Genomic DNA, 12,604 nt, shown 5'->3' with positions numbered 1-12,604 from the left:
AAACCTGTTTTTCGCAGGCATTTATTGACATAGGATCAAATGTCACGTGAGCTGTCTCGCTGTTATTAAAGCCAGACATTTTTCTAAATTTAAGCTCAAATGGGATATGGTAACCTGGGGATTTATGAGTGCTTTTTTCTTCATATATACAACCATAGACAGACATCAAAGATCTGATGTGGTTGAGTTTCCTCGCCGCAGCTGCGCTGATGTGTTTGCTGTCAACATGGCTAAAAGCACTGTAGAAATTAGTATGAACACGGGTTTTTCTCATGCACAAATGATTATAAAAGCACAAGTGTATTTTGTCTACAGACATCCCTCACTGTCTTTTTAACCTTATCTATGTGTCCATCTTTTAACAGGAAGTCGGCAACATTTTCAACATGCTGTTACAGAAAACATTTGAACTCACAACTCTGTGCTTATGATATTAATGCATTTTTATCATAAGTCACTGAACTAACATTTTTGTATAACATGACACACAACTCAATGATTTGTTTTGTTTTTTTTGAGTACTCCCTTGTGGCTGACCACGCCATAAAAACCTTGGACAGAACGGAAATGGATGACCATTTCCTCTGGATTTAGATTCATCAAAACAAGTGAGAATTTCCCCTGAGACACGGATCAAGTTGTCTGACCAGTGCAGCCACCAAAATGTTTAAAGACACAAAAAGGCAGTAATTGTAATGACTGTGGTAGCTTAAAAATGCAGTAACCCATCTTCATCCTAACAATAAAGTGTTTTCTATAAAGTGTTTGCCAAAAATGTGCTGTTAAAAACTAAAAAAAAGCCTACTTATTTAGAATAATGTCAACTCTTACAAAGATTAAAGTGGAAAGTCAATTTGCATTTATGTTTCAGCAATTTTTAGGCCTTTTCTTTGGTTGAACCATCCCAAGAAAAGACCTTCTATCTTACTCGGGGGCATGTGACATGTGATAAACACCAGGGATTTTCCAACCAAATCCAGTGTAATCTTTGACTTCCCTAGTTGGTTTTCTCTTGGTTGCACTTGTTTTCTCTGGAACACCCTTTATCATTTTTGATTATGAGCTCAGTGTTTATGCACAGCACTGCCAACCCCTCTACCCAGTCCCACAAGAAAACATAAAACATTACTCCCAATCTAAATTTAGATATCCATTCTGGTTTGAAACATCATGGCCTTTTCTTGGTTTACGCCATTCAGCATGACATTCAGTTTAAGTCATCCCCCTGCAGAACAAACAATGACTTTGTGGGTGAGGGGAGAGTTTAAGTAAATACTTGGGGTTAGGTCAGCAGGTGGTGCAAAGAAAACAAGACAACAATGCACCACTCTGATTCTCAGTGAATAGGTGTCATTCCTGCATTTACTTACTGCTTCTTCTTCTTCTTCTTTCTATGTGGAAACACACTCATATTTCAAACCAAGACTCACATTCCTCACTGAGACAATTCAAAGCCACAACATTAATATCTGTCATGACAGAAAAACACAGAAGATTTCAGATTTTCTACCTTTTGCTTTTGTTTCTTCAGATCTCTGCTAATAACTAGTATTTTGAACAGGGTTCGTACAGCTTTTTAAGGTACCTGAACTGACAATTTCCAGACCATCAAAGTTTTATCGTCACATCTAAACTGCTACTGTAAAGGCAATTGTGAAAAATGAAGTTAATAGAATTCCTTTATACCCAAAGCAGTCAGGGTATATTGTACTTTGACTGACAATGGGACTGTTTCAGATTAAATAATAAAGATCCAGTGTGGATTACGTTAAGGATTACAAGGAGAATATGGCAGGGATGGAATATAATATGTTTAGTGTATAATCACCTGAAAATAAGAATTGGCGTTTTTTCCTTATCTTAGAATGAGCCTGTCATATCTACAGAAGGCACAGTTCGGTGAATATGTTTACCGATATTTGATACAGTTTTTACAGAACATACAATGCAGAAAATGATACTTGGAGGTGATTTAGATTAAGCACAGTGGGGAACATTTTTGTGGAGAAGAGGAGCTCCCTGGTAGATGTACGTACTGAGAAACTTCTTGTTTTACAACCAGCCCCTGACTGACTGACAGTATTAAAATGTTTGGCAAATGACTGATATTATTCCCACTGTTCCATATGACAGCTGAATACCTTTGTGCAATCATATTGGTACACAATCACATTGAAAAGGTCTATTTTTATTCCAGCTCAAAAATTCACTATATCGACCACCATATCGTTAAATTTTTCCACTCTGCAATTGTTAACAAAAATCAAGCATTTTTTGAGGAGTATATCTGAATTCAACCATGTTCTTATCCTTGAAAACACAACTGTTAAAATTATACGTTTGCCAAACTTTTTAAAACTGTAAAAACCTGTAAAAAGAAAAACAAGCGAAATTTATATTTTGCATTCTTCAAGTGTTTGCTTATGTCACACACAAAACAGCCTAATTTCATGACATTCCAGGGTGTAACTAAAGTCCTGCATAGTTCAAATACACTAGGCTTACTGTAGGTTTCTTGAGTACAAAATGAGCCACCATTTGCATTTTGAATTAAGGTCTGTGAAAGAACCGTTTCCTCAGCCAGTTCTAGTGGGCATAACACAAAGCTTCAGTCTTCCCTTACATCAATACCTCCTTTTGTGTCAGCACCGAGCCAGAGCGAAGAGGTCTTTAAAAAAAATTTAGAAGTACTGAACGGGTCGCTCCATTTGTCCCACTCTGCTGGCTTCACTCCAAATACAGAGTAAGTGCCTTTCTACTGCCACTATTAGTCACAATAAAACAGGCATTACAGTTTAGGGCTAAAAGCAGCAGAAGGAGCATTTACCAAACTGATGCTGATGCATTTACCAATTATAGATTAATCTCCAGCCTCAGCTGTGTAATAACAGGCCTTCTCCCTTTTTGACGTAACAGATGCCATGAGAGCGGCAACCATGTGATGCTGTTGCGTGGTTGCAACAGATTAAAGGATCCCATAAAGATGCTGAAAATCGTTTGTACAGCAGACCAGCATGACCACCGGAAGTATCCATTTTTACATGCAGGAAATGATGGTGGAGAAGCTGAACCACAACCATTCAAAAAATCAAAATTGTGGGCTTTTATTCCCACCTTTTCCCGCACTTTAAAGCTACAGAAACAAAGAATCATTTATGTTAGTCATGGCATATCATGCACCACTAAACCAAGAGACGGAGACCATTTATTTTGAGTTGAACAATAATTACAGACTGTGGCGCCCTATTGTGGGATTCAGAATTTGGAGTTGTCATAGCAAACATTATTATACTGAGATAATTTTAATATGGGTCAGTGACAAAAATAGAGCTATGTGCTGTATTAATGACATGCCACATTTGACCAAAAACCACAGTGCTAAAAATAATAATGAATGCACTCCTGTCCAGTGCCACGCCACAGCAGAGCAGCATGTAGCTCATAAAAAAGAACAAAATGAGGATCATATGGTCATTTGTCAAGTTTAATATTACCAACATTCACTTAATATGATATTTAAAAGGGACAGTTCACCCCCACAGACCCAGTTGTGAGTAGTTTCATGTAAGTACTATTTTCTTTTTACCAAATGACACCTGCAAACTGTCTCACTGTGCTAGCTAGCTTAGTGTTGCTAATGTTACAGCTCAGCCAAGGACACCATGAATGTTTACATCCCATGCTGTCACGAGTATAAGTTTCTCATTCATGAGTAGATGATCCTTTTAGGGATGTCCCAAGAAATTATAATTCACTCCCAAATTGATCTAAATATTCAAAAAACTCGATGGCACAGTAGGTAGGTATTGTAGCGGGGATGCAATTTTTCCAGACATGACAGGTGCAGCATATAAGCCTACAATTATTCTAATCACGCACTGAAGATGGTGACAAGTGCAGCTCTTCAGCACCGCTGAGCTAACTAGCACACTGATTATGTTGGAGGTTGCAGAAAGTAGTTCCTGCATGAAACTGTTCTCTGTGGATTATCTTGAGTAACCGGGTCATGATTTGTGGACACTACTCCAAAACTCGGCAACTCAATTTTAATTATGGAGGTGAACTTTCCCTTTAAATAGTTATAAAGGACACTGACAAGAACTCAACCCACCTGTACAGCAGCGTCCTAAAATCTGGGCTGGTATTTTCAAGACATCCAATCAAATTCAACCCTACCAGTCAATCTTTAAATAGAGATACACAACAGACAGCCAGTGAAACCATTCATGGTTTCCTCCTCCTTCTGCCTTTTGTCCTGTTCTAACTCTGCCCCCTCTAAATATACACAACCATGGGATGAGTCCACACAGCAGAAAACAAGTCAGCCTTTTCCACAGTGGTCACTCACTCTCTCTGACTCGGGTAGCAGGAAGGGAACATTTTCATACCTTTGCTCCCCGGGCATTTCTCGTACACAAAGCTGCTCTATTTCCACCGCACAAGGCTGTGGTCTTATTTGGATGGAGGGTGCAGATAAAGTACGGGTAAAATTCCCCTCGGAGAAAAACAGGTTATATAAAGAGGCCAATGCGTCTAACAAGCTAACATTTACCTTCTCTTATTGCAAGATTCTTATCAAAAAAATGAGGTCCACTCCCATAAGGGCACCTAGAATTCTGTCTTTGTCTGTGTATAAACCAAGCTGGTTTACAGTAACAATACAATAGAAATGCTCATAGGATCCGTTACATAGCAAGATATAAGGCCAGAGACCTCAAGGCATCGGGGAGCCCCTCTGCGTGAAGTCGCTGTTATTAACTTTTGCATTTTTGACGCATAATCAAAGGACTTACTCAATCATGTGAGTCACAAACATCCGACTGAGAAACTGAAGGAATAGCCAAAACATTCACTTTGAAGATGTCACAAGAAAGAAAGCATCATGGTACATTTTAAATGAGTGTTTATCCCATCATTTTATAGGGTTTTGGAGGGGCTGAGTTCTCCATGCAGTCTGGGCCCTTCAGCTCTCTGGACAGAAATCAGATACGCTGAGTTCATGCCCAGGGGCCTATTGTGTCTTAATCTGCCTATGCTTTCTACTACCAAAGAGCTCTACGAAGACAAAGAATTTAGTTAAGACCCGATTCAGATTTCAGGACAACTATAATGTCTGTGACGCAACCATTTTTTTTAAATTAGCAGTAACTATAAGCTAAAAACAAGCTTAACCAGAGTGACAGCATTCTGGCGATGTAGTTAGCTCAGTCTGTGTCAGTACAGAGTGTGGACTGGTAGCTGGAGAGGCGCCAGTTCACCATATGGGAACTGCTGAGGTGCCCTTGAGCACAGCACTGATACCCTAACTACTCAAGGTGCCTGACAATGTGGCAGCCCCCTCGCTCTGACGTCTCTCCATCATGATGGGTAACAACAGTCCATTTTTATACATGTGTGTATGTCAGGCCTCTGTCTGTAAAATAACAACAAAGCGAAAAAGCTGTTTTCCTCAGAGGGATTACTAAAGTATGCTTTCTTCTTCTTCTTACTGCATTATGGCTTTGTATCGCTGCCTAAGCAGCAGTAAATTACCAGTCACTTTTCTGCTTTGAGTTTTGTTCAAAGTGTTTAAAGAAACTATGCAGTTTGTTCACTTCAATCTGTTGCTGGTTCAAGCTGCTAAATTCACTTTTGTACAAAACTAGCCCGTACAACCACTGTTTATGAGGTTAATAGCTCAGCAGCCACTTATTTATACTTACTACAAATTAGATATTTGCTCATACATGTACTGAACATCTCTACTCCAGAGTTGTGACAGTTTCTCTTGTGACATAACCACAGCTAGCCTTAGCCAAAGCTAAAGCCGAATTTACTGACTGATTTAGAGTCTGATTTTTCCCTGGTTGAAATTTACAGAGCTCCGTAGAGGCCGTATGGAAATATGGCCAAGTCGTGCACACAAGAAACAATTCGTTACCATGTTTTTTTCAGTCAGCCTCATTGGCTGTTTGTTTTTCAATCTAACAGCGAGAAAAACAGACACAACCAGAGCTCTGCATAATGCAACCTCTGACTCAAACTGTTAACTCAAAGGCCTTGAGAATGAACATTTCCCATTACTCAACAGTCTGATAAACAGGGCTGGTCTGTTGGTATATACACTTATCTCATGTGCACAAATTAATCAAAGTGTGGGAACGAACACTATAGCGTTTCAAGCACTCGATGTAAAACGTGCCCGCCATATATATTGTTTTCTCTCAATGGCCACTCTGGAGCTCCGGAGATACTTGATATTGGAATTTGTAAAAAATATCCATTTTGCTGAACTGATATCTTGATATTTCAGTTAATTATTACATGATGTATAAATCTAATTAAATTCCTACCAAGTTCAACTAGCTTAGCAGATCTTGTGTGATTTGGTGATTAAGTTCCTTTTAAATTACATTTTTAAACGTAATCAATTGTAAAGTAATTTATTATATTCAATAAGCAAATTAGATGGACAGAGAGAAGCTGAAAGAAAACTGAAAGAAGGCGTTTTGTTTGTGGTTTCCCCAAGCATTTCAAGTGAATTATACACTTTTAAGGTATTGTGTGGGTTCTATGTTTATGGTGTTTTTGGTTACAATAATCAACCTAAAAAGAAAAATAAAATTCAAGCATTACAAAAGTTTCCCAGACGGCCTGATAACCGTCAACCTTCTCTATCAACTTCACTACTTCCGTATTTCCTGCTTTCTGCCTTTGTAGGGCAGTACGAGAAGCTGTTTTCTGTCACTGTGCACCTGCGTGTCCTGGCAAGGACACATTCAGGTGTGCATACTTCTCAACAAAGAACAGAGAAGACTTATATTATTATTTTTACTCAGGGCAAACTGGACAGGTGCTGCACATACCTGCACAGGACAGCCACCGCTGGCCTCACAGCAGCATCGCCTGCAGCTACACAAACATCTGTGTGGCACTAGGATATGCAGAACAGGTGGCGAGGCCAAGACCCTTCATTAATGCCTGGTGACAGATGAGCAGCTGATTGGACTGAAAGTGCTTCTCGTCTTATGCCTCACAATGTATAGGTTTGTGTTAAAGTAAGTATGAACTTTAAAGGTTTTGGATTTAAGAGGAAGCCAGGTTATTTGTTCACCTGAGAATAATTTAAATTTTGAAATTATATCAGTTAGATTCATACATATGTTTCAACACAGCCTAACCAGAGCAAGTATTTTCCTGAATAATGACTTTGTATCTCAAAATATCAAATAAATATCATTAAGTTTAAGAAAGTTTATCTAGAGGATCTTTTTTTATCCTTACAATGGCAGAAATGGACTTCCATAGTTTTACATTAAACTCATTTGGCTTTTATCTTAGCTTACACTTACAGCTTGCATTTTTCCCTCATGCATACACACTCATGTGGACGTCCATTTCTTGTTGAGGGATAATTCAAACTCTGGACAGAAGGAGCCAGAGATCAAACCACCAACCTGATAAATGACTAACTCACTGTACTGGCAGAGCTGCCGCCACTGCTCCCCTTTACCCTCTGTCAGCAGCCACCTTGCTGCTTTTAGTTTGTGCAGGAAAGAGGCCCCTTTGAGGGGAGAGACACACCTCTCTTTACTTTTCCAGGGGCAGGAGCTGAGCTTTGAAGACGATGGAACACCTAGTTTCTTGTATTCAGCATTTGGGAATTTGGTACAGGTATGAGACACTGAGAGACACTTTTATCTGGGTTTTACGTCATGAGGATTAGTCTGAAATGCACCGCAAAGACTGGGATCACAACACGTCAGATTTGTCAAATAATAATCGTCTAGTTCTTAAAAAAAATAATTAAATTTGCTGTGACATTAATAAATGTAATTAATTCAATAAATAAGGAAATTTGTGGTTAAATGGGATAATACAAAATCAAAGCAAAGCGTCAGTCAGTACCCCACAGGCGACAGGGCCTCTCACATGGCTCGTAAATGACCAGTTGCTCACACAGATGCTGCTAATCAAGTCTCTGGCAGACCGACGTGTAACCCAGTACCCGATAGTCTGGTGGCAGCAGCACAGGGAGCTGTGACTGTGGTTTTTGGACGTCCCTCCAGCTGGGTCACAAACTGGAGCTGATGTTTGGCTAAAAGAAAGATAACATGACATGTGATTGTAGTGACTGAATCAATGCAAACACAGAATCACTTACAGACCTGAAATCTTTGCTGTTATGTAACAGACCACAGATGGTTTATGTGTTCTAATTTACACGGAATTTAAGTGTTAGATAGACTGGATATTATTTTTCATACAATTTTTTCTTAAAATCAGTCTACCTAGGTGTACAGGAAAGTAAATAAATAGGGGAATTAATGCAATGATAAACACACACAGAAGCAAATTAAAAGTGAAATATCAATTTATGTCACATTCAATTAATTAATTCATAACTACATTGAATTTTAATTATAATTTTGGTGCATTTAGGGATATTTATTATTGACTTTGGCAGCCGTGGTCCTCCATTCAGAGCTAATGTGGTTTATCACTACAGGACGCTGACATGTAATTTGTTTTTTCTTAGTTTCATAGTTCTTAAATGCTTATGACACACATTAAAAAAATCAGCAATGCATATGACTAGCCAAAGTATACTCTAACACTTACCAAATAGACATACAATTATAAAACATTTGTATTTTTGATTTTATTGCACAGATGCTGGGATCCATCACAAACATCGAATATTGTTTTCTGACCTAAATATTGTTCATTGTGTTCTAAATCTAGATTATAAATCTAGATTATATACTGTATAATGTAATAGATAAAATATCTAGTAAGTACGGACAAGGAAAAAGACCATTTGTGATGGTTTCTATATGCAAACAAGTTATCAGTAAAACAGCTAATAACACTTATAACTAAACATCTTCTGCTGTATATGCTTTTAATATCCTTTCTCTTGTTTGTTTTGGTTTGTTTTTTGTAGAGTTTTGTCTTGGCTTCATCACTTTCAAAGTTTAAACTTTATTGGGATTAAGTTTTAGCTTTTGGGAGTAACACTGCTGAGAAACCACCAGAAAATACAAAGACTGATGAAATACTAATTGACAATGCAGTTGGTTTGAAATAATCTAAACAATCTTTAAAGTGGCGTGATCAAAAGAAAGATTAAACATATATAACACTAGACAAGCAACTGCCTTTATAGACTCCCTGCTGGGAGAAACCAAAGTGAACTCTGTAAAGGCAGAATTGTACCTCATAAAAGAGATAATTCATATGTTTGTGTTTTGACTTACACGTCAAACTGAACAGAGTAAACACCCACTGAGCCCCACAGTGCAACTGCAGCCCTTAAAACAGCCTCAAAACTCTCAGTTTACGTGCAAACTTTAAATACAAGTGCAATCTCCAACCTTCAATTTAGCTTCGCAAGTAAAAACCAAGTGGCCCCTGGTTTTACAAAGTCAGTGATTTGAGAGCAAAAATACAGAAAGAGTGACAAACCCCCAGAGCTATATACAACACTGTCTGGTTGGCCTGGACGACATGCCAACAGTTTACCAGAGAGACCACCGAAGGAAACCAGAGACGCATGTAAAACCTGCTGCTGCACAGGACACACTAAACATTTCTAAAAGTGTTTTCACTTGGGAGTCACTGTGAAAAATCTTGTAAAATTCAAATACAGAACACAGAAAACTGTCCCAAAAGCCCTGAGGCCAAGTGAGAACTGAAATCTGGTCATCAATGTTCTAAGTCAATTAACTGATAAATATTATTACTATTTTGATAATTGATTAAACATTTTGAGTTTTCTTTTTTTGTTTTCTTGGTTTTTTTAAATCTCTTATTTAAACCTTTTCATATATGATTTTTTTTTCTGGTTTCTTTTGTTCTTCATGCCAGTAAACTAAACAAGATATTTGAGTATATCATCTTAGGCTTTGGGAAACATTGATCAACATTTTTCACCATTTTCTGTGAGTTTATGGACCAAACAACTACTCGAGTGATCAGGAAAATGCTTCTGATCTTACATACATTTGCAACATCTGATTATGTATCGATATTGGAAAAAATCTTTATATTGAGATATTCATTCAAGGATTTTAGAACAGGTGAAAAAAGGTTTTGCCAAAACCACTTAGTTTTATTTATTTATTTCATGTGTGAAAACAGGTGAAAAAATAAAGTTTTTGTGATGTTTCTTTTTGTTACGCTATTTTTTTCTTTTACAGTGTTTATTGTTTTAATGCTCATTTTGGCCACAAGAGGTCAAAGTGCAACACTACCCCATGTTTTTAAAAAGACTAAAAACATTAATGTTTTCTTCCAGGTGAGTTTTAATTTCTCTCTGCCCTCTAAACACAAGGTGCATATATTGTGTATTAGCAAATTATGCAGCACTGCTGTTAAGTCTGTGTTTTGGCAGTGCTAATCTGGAGACTTTGGCCAATCACGGCATGGCGGTAAGAGAGTTGATTGTCGAGTCTCATTCCCAAAACATCCGTATTTAATGATCAACAATCAACCATCTTTCTCTAGAATCACCAACCGCATCTTTAAACCATAATGCTGGGAAAGAAAACAAGTTATATCAGATTTATAAAATGAGTCACTAGATTTTTTTTTTCCATCACTGGCCTCTTCCATACTTTCCTCTGTTTGAAAGTAAATGTCAGCGGAGCCTCGGGCTCCCAGTGGAGATATTTGTCTATCACCTTTTGTCCCTGTAGAGGTCAGTGTGCTCCAACTTACAGCACTAATAACTTTCTTTTATTTCCAGTAGCGGTAGTACAATGATTCATACCCGCTCATCACTCTCACTAACATATATTCTTAAATCTTTTAAGCCTTCCTGCGCGACATCATGTTGATCTCCCCTCCGGCATCTTTTATAGTCTCACAGGCTCACTCGTGCTCAGATATATTGTGCTGACAGATATATGGGAAACTGTGAGGTGACGATGCTGAGTTACAGTGACTCCACAAGCTTGTAAACATTTTTACAATTACAAACAAAAGAGGAAACATTTGATCTCTCTCCCTTTCAGTTTAAAGCATGATTGCGTGACGGGCCAGGGGCATTTCCTGCTAATTCTGATGTCCCGTTGAATTTTCTGATGTGCTAAGTTTTCACAATGGCAGCGGCTCCTCCAAGTCTTAATTGTGACTAAAGGAAAAATGGTCACGGGCTTCCCTGTCCGGACCATCTGCATGGTTTCTCCTATGATTGCTTCCTGATTTTCTATAGCAAGGAAGTGTGAGGAATTACCTCTTCAAAGGGATGTGTGCCCCACCAGCACTAATCCCCAGTTAATGGCCAGTAGAAGCAACAGACCCCAACAACCTCACATCCTGCAGAGGTTTCATGTACATAATTCCTTTGCCAGGTCCCAAATTGTGAAAATACATCAGCAATCATGACTGCAGGAAGACCAGATCTGTATCAGGGTCAAATGAGGAGGGTCACATCATCATCTGAAAAACAAAAAGAAAATTTGAGAGCTGCAAATTTGCTTTTCAGTCCGGATGTTTGGTGAAAATAACCCCTTTTACTGCGCAGTAGTAATTAGTGATAACTTTCCTCATGGCGGGGCTGAGGCTGCTGGAGTGGTTTGTTCCAGTGACTCTGAGAAACAAGCACAGCTCTCCCTGGTGGCCTCGAGCTGAACCATCAGACCGTAATTGGACTCACAGCCCTCCAATTTACAGAATTAGGGAGAGACATCAGCCTGTCTTATTCTGCTGATTTGTGCTCAGGACAAACGGTCTGACTCCAAGGCTGCCGTCTGAATTGTAGGCTTGCTGTTTCAAGTTCAAAATCATTGATATTTAATACACACTTTCTTGGTTACACTTTCTATGATGTCTATATTTACAATGCAATACTGAAATGGCATCATGACATTTTTTTATGTCAGTGTTTTTACACATGATGCTGCTATACCTGAGTCTGGAAGCACAATAAACAAAAACGGTTTTAATAATTGAAACACTAGTACTAATCCTCAGGAATTTTATCATGGTTTTTTATGAAACCAGGGATCATTTCATCCCTAATAAACATTTTTAGACCGTGTTATAATCTGCTTATAGCACTGCATGATTATAGTTATAAGCTGAATATTCATTATAAAAATAATCCTAACACATTATAAGGCATTTTATAATAACAGGTCAACCTCACGATTGCTGGTCACTCGCTGACATTTTTGAAAGGATCATAGTGTATTATACTTCTACCATATTATAAACAATGTATAATGCATTATAATCCCTGACATAATGCATTATAGTGCGTTTACAAGTCACTCTTAGCGGTCAATGGGTGCTTGAAGTGAAGTAATGAAATTCCCTGATGAATTAAGCCAAACCTTGCCCTTGGTGTTTCTCACTGACGGAAAAAGTTATTGTTAAATCAAATAAACTGTATATTTAGAAACTACATAAAATCAACCAGGGCTGCAAGATGTGATAAAAAATTTAAAATAATAATCATATTATGATTATTTTGACAGATATTGTGATTGTCATATAACTCAAATGGTGGGAATGATCATTTTCGCATCACATTTTTCATTTTCAGTTAAAAAAAACAACATAAAACGATTAAAATCATGATGATATGACATGTTGGGGTCTGTTCTAGTCTAGTCTC

General features: G+C 38.0%; 1 long non-coding RNA gene across 1 annotated transcript in view; it reads right to left on the bottom strand.

Moving 5' to 3' along the window:
* Positions 1–7,800: 7,800 nt before the first annotated feature.
* Positions 7,801–12,604, bottom strand: part of LOC146312134 (uncharacterized) — a 78,492-nt gene continuing 73,688 nt past the window's right edge. Inside the window, exons 3-4 of the long non-coding RNA XR_014772240.1 lie at positions 11,219–11,424; positions 7,801–8,077 (exon numbers count right to left, since the gene is read on the bottom strand). This is a non-coding gene — a long non-coding RNA (uncharacterized LOC146312134). The remainder of the gene's footprint in view (positions 8,078–11,218; positions 11,425–12,604) is intronic.

The sequence above is a fragment of the Lutjanus erythropterus genome, chromosome 17 (assembly GCF_056507025.1).
Source record: "Lutjanus erythropterus isolate fLutEry1 chromosome 17, fLutEry1.hap2, whole genome shotgun sequence".
NCBI classification, from domain to species: Eukaryota; Metazoa; Chordata; class Actinopteri; order Lutjaniformes; family Lutjanidae; genus Lutjanus; species Lutjanus erythropterus.
This window is presented reverse-complemented; position numbering and strand designations above follow the sequence as displayed.